This window comes from Pyxicephalus adspersus, chromosome 3, assembly GCF_032062135.1.
Source record: "Pyxicephalus adspersus chromosome 3, UCB_Pads_2.0, whole genome shotgun sequence".
Taxonomy (NCBI): domain Eukaryota; kingdom Metazoa; phylum Chordata; class Amphibia; order Anura; family Pyxicephalidae; genus Pyxicephalus; species Pyxicephalus adspersus.
The window spans coordinates 130,573,155-130,578,270 of NC_092860.1; the positions used below are offsets into that span (position 1 = coordinate 130,573,155).

The 5,116-nt window shown below is 36.8% G+C and overlaps 1 long non-coding RNA gene across 1 annotated transcript; it reads left to right on the forward strand.

Moving 5' to 3' along the window:
* Positions 1-443: 443 nt before the first annotated feature.
* LOC140327813 (uncharacterized) lies at positions 444-4,681 on the forward strand. The gene is made up of 2 exons (XR_011920138.1): positions 444-583; positions 4,483-4,681. It is a non-coding gene; the product is annotated as an uncharacterized lncRNA (long non-coding RNA).
* The last annotated feature ends 435 nt before the right edge of the window (positions 4,682-5,116 follow it).

Genomic DNA, 5,116 nt, shown 5'->3' on the forward strand with positions numbered 1-5,116 from the left:
CCGCACTGCGTGGCCTAAATGCATATTTCCTCTAGAGAGTGATAAATAGGGTGAAATATTCACCTTCCAACTCTACTGGTTGCATTTTGCAGTTTGTAGTGTTCCCGGTAGAGGAAAACTGCACCATTTTATATTGTGGGTCTGAAAGGGTTTTAACGCTTAAGTTATCGTATTTAAATACGTAAAAAAATAATGCAGATCTGATTTTTTTTTATATTTCTGGTGAGCTGGCAGCCTATTGATTTGAATACTTTGTTATTCATGTTAATGCATTTTATAATGCTCAATAATCTGCATGTGTTAATGCAGTCCGCCAGCATAGACAAATGTGCAATGATTTAAAGAAGGATTTGTTTTTTAGAAAATACAGTTGCCAATTGAAAATGTAATTCATTGCAGTTGCACTAACCTTGCAAAACGGAAGCTTTATTCTGACCACTGAATGAGTCAGGGTAAAGGAAAGGACAAATCTGCAAGTTACTGTAGCAACAATAATATTTTATAAGCAGAAGACACTTTTTCTTATCAGAGTCGGTGTGCTTTGTTCCAAACTCACATGAGGACACAGGTAGGAGGGTCAGAGGTGAGACATACTTATTTCCTGTTTCTATCTAGGCTAAAAACATTGAAAAAGCGCACGGTGTGCAGTGAAATCAGTCATTTTTTATTACAGGAGAGGAGACTGTAAAAGGCAGAAGGTAAAGCTGGGGTTGAGATGTATTGTGAACATTCAACACAGCTTATGACTGTGGAAATAATTTGAAATAATATATATTTTTTGTTATTTAGACCTAGTTTATATCATGTTACACTGCAAAGCCCAGCCACCTGCGTTGTTACAATGAATGTGGCAGTGCACAAAAAAGGACAAAAATTTGTGTAGCAGTGCATTATAGCAATGCACTTCAAATGCAACATGAAAACATCAGATATTGCTTTCTATGTAATGCCTAGAGTTCTTGTGAATATGTGAGAAGCAGTGTACTGCACCGAATAAAGCTTCAGGCCTCAATTACACCTGTGTTCAGACTGTGGACAATACAATGTTTACATGACGTGTGTAAAGGGGATAGAGTCATTTTCTTACCTCTGCTTCCTGTTCACCCACACCCTCTTCTTGATCTGCAAATAACCACACTGACACCTGTATATTTTTGGGTAAACTGGCCATAGCAGCCTTTTATTAACACACAGAAACATATAAACAACCAGTTACATATAACAGTATAAATTCCAACATTGTTTTGAAGGTCCATGACAGTACTGCTCACCCACTACCAATTGTTACATGGATACTCCTGTTGAACTCTACAAGGCCCCCAGCTGCTACCACACCGACAAGGGGACAGTTAACATGTATCCAACTGCTCACCGAGCCTTACCACAACCCAGTGTCCCATGAGGGACCCTAATACCTGACTCCATACCGAGATGGGATCCACACTGCCTTGTACGTATCCAACCCCCACTCTCATGGGCCCACAAAACCCACCCAGCTGCCATGACAAATATACAACAACCCCCCAACCCCTTGAAACACTGGGAGGGTGAGTGGGAAACTTTTAGTGTTCTTTCCAGAGATTTATGAACTCCCCCCCCCCCTTCACCTTAACTTATACAAACTAACCCTTTGACCCCTCCTAGCCTTATCTCCTCCCCCTCACACCATACCACACCCTATCCTTGACCTATCACTTTTGACCCATACTTTTCTGACTCCCCCCTTACCCTGTCATGTGGCCCTCCATTTATTCTTTTTTTTATCTTTTGCTTTGGGCCATATTATTATAAACAAGCACTAAAAGATCTTAAAAACAAACCATCACTACCATCTCTAGTAGCATGTATTGTGAAGCAATTCATCCTCTATTATCCTCAGAGGTCCTAAAATCCAATTCATCCTCCAATTCTAAGGTTTTATGTATTAGGGCATAATAAAAAATCATCTGCTATTTAACAGTTACTAAAAGTATTTGAATCTAACCTCTGGTACAAAACAATAACAACAGGTCTCATTGTCATAATTTTAAAAGAGATGTTTGTTGGTGTTTGTTTATTGCTTGCTGATGACTTGCTTTTTTATATTACTACCATTTAATTGCCAAACCTAATGTTGTAACTCGAGTGATATAGAGCTTTTTCTAATTTTTGTAATAAAATTAAAAAAAAACATAAACTTTGAATATATCATTGCCCCCGTCAGAAGTTATATCTTTGTCTAAAGCTAGGTACACACTTCCAATAATTATCATTAGAAAAGGAACGATTACGGCCGATCAATGATTATGCACGAATATACTTGAACGATCGTATTTTGCACAATTCTGTACATGCTGTAACGATACAATCGTTCAAATATAATCAATACTGTACACACGCTAGATACAATCGTTTGAACGACGCAGGGAGTGACATGTAAAGGAGAAAGTGTATTGCAGAAACATGAACGATCACTGAACGACTGTACACATGATAGATAGTGAACGATCGTCAGCCAGAAAGATCCGCTGTGTCGGTCGTTCATTTCCAACGACAATCCTTGTTCGTTGGCATCGTTGGTTACTTTTTTTTAGAATGATTAGTTCGTCGTTCCTTTTTCAACGATAATTATTGGATGTGTGTACGCAGCTTAAGTCTTTTCTTATAAAGTGGGCCAGGGAGGCAATTACATATCTGGTAGTTAAAATTACCAGTGACTTATCTAATATTTACAATTTAAGTTACTTGCCAATACTGCAACTAATTAAGGAAGATTTCTCCCTGTGGATATCAGGGACCTTTTCTTAGTTTGGACGCTGTTTTGAAATTAGTGATACAACCTAAGATTCTCTATGTTGTCTAAGCCCTTCCATTGGCAGTGCTTTGTTCTTTTTTTTTAGAATAATCGGTTTTTCAACAATTTTTAAGTTCACAAAAGCCAGCTAAACTTAGATTTTAAATATTAAGTTTAGATAAATTTGTTTGAAGTTTTATCTTTCTTTTTTATTTGTTTTGGTATGGAATGGAAAAAATTTGGGGTACTCGATGGAGCTATGTGGAATATAGTGTACTGAGTTGAGTAATAAGCAAAATTTAGGTAGGATTTTGTATTTTTTTCATATATACGGAGATAAGTTTTGTAGAAGTATATTTAAAGGCTACAAGTGTGATACTGTTTCATTGTTGTTATATGTTATATATATATTGAGATTTTAATTATTTATATATAAAGAAAACTCACTAATCACTGGGCCACTGTAAAATAGAGTCCAGCTCAGGTCAGATCTCCCAATCTCCTTCCAACTTGCTATTTATTTATATGAGAGATTGGAAGGATGTCTAGTCACTGCAGGGTGAGCTGTTCATTGGGAGATCTGATTTCAGTGCCATTGCTGTAAATTTTGAGGAAGATTTTTTTCTATATGAGGAACAAGGGAAGTGACTTGGTGAAAATAACTGCACTGGGAAAATATTTTTGTTATTAGCAAATATTCCCATAAACTCTCATTTTATTTTAATTCATTAAGTTGCTTAGGCCAATTTTTTTTTTGTTTTGTTTTTTAAAAAAGGTAGAGGGTGTGTTTTTTTAGAAGGGCTGGGATTTAGGGTAGTTTATATCATTTCATTAAGGGTTCTATTTTTAAAACAGCGAATCTGACATTTCCTCAAACAAACCCTGGTTGGAATAAACCTTTTATTGAAACACATGGGTCTGGAAAATTCCCAACGACTGAATGATTCCGTGTTTTATAAATCTTAAGCTGCGTACACACGGCAAATTTTTCTGCCGTGTGTACAGTCAGTCGTCGTCCATCGTCCGACGACCGTCCTGGCGGATCCATGGACGATGGACGACGACCGATCCTAATGAAAGGGAAGGGGAGAGCGTGCAGCAGGGTGCCGCTCCGTCGCTCTCCCCCTCCCCTCTCCATAGAGCATGAACGGTGCTGTATGTACAGCATCGTTCATGCATCTTGCAGTCTTTTCTCGTTGGAAAGGATCGTGAAAGATCCTTTCCAACGAGAAAAATTGCAGGTGTGTACGCAGCTATAGAGCCCTAAGTGTTCTTAGTGTTAGTGTTCTTACTTTTCTTTTTTTTTTTACTTTCCCGTTATAAAAATTAATGTATGTAATATGTATAGTAATAACATTAATGACTAGCATTTTCAGACAGCAATGACCAGCCTTATATTTTGAAGTTTGATTTTCATGTTTTTTATGCTAGGTATAGAATGACGAACCAAAGAAAGAGGTTTGCGCTCCAGGATTATAGTTAAAATAAATAAATTATGTATTTGTACAAGTTTGGAACTTGTACAAAACATAATTTATTTATTTTACCTATAACCCTGGAGGGCAAACCTCTTTCTTTTTGTTCATCATTCTATACCTTGTATAATTATAGAGGTAGCTTCATAAGCAAAAGGTGAGGGAGGTTAACTGTTATTCCTACTTCTCATGTTTTTTATGCTGTTTGGTGTAAACATTCACTTTATTTTCCAGCCGAGGTCCTGCATCATGCAAGTCACAAAGTCTGCTACCTGTACTAGTTCCAAATTAATAAAGTCTGATATGATTGTTCATCTGTTTTTTAAATACTGATGCATGGCCATAAGAAAAATGATTGTTACCCTTGATGAGTTTACAGTTTACTGCACTTTATTTCTCACTTCTTGATGTAATTAAACTCCACTGTGTCTAATCCAAAGTAGCTTTATTGTTTTCATACTATGACATAAACCATTATGGGTTATCCAGGGCTCATATATTATCTGTAGCCAAGAACTCCTTTACAATTTACATTTTTCAATGCTTTACTCAGCTTGACAAAGGTTTTACAACATAACTGGATCAGACTTTAAAAAAGTAATTGTCCATTTGTATTTGGTAAAAAACAAGTAGCTATTATGTGGTTTCTGAAATAAAATGTTTTCCCCACCTTGAGGATATGAGGAGTGTTGATGCCAGTAATAAGTTTTGCAGCTTTGCACAAATTACATGTTAATGACTGAACAGTATTTGTTGCCAGACAAATGGGCAATACTACCATCAAGTGGCCAGTAACTGCAGTGGGATAGAAATTGTTCATTTAAAGGAATTCTATGCTGACAAAATGTGGTGTGGTATGTTGCTGATC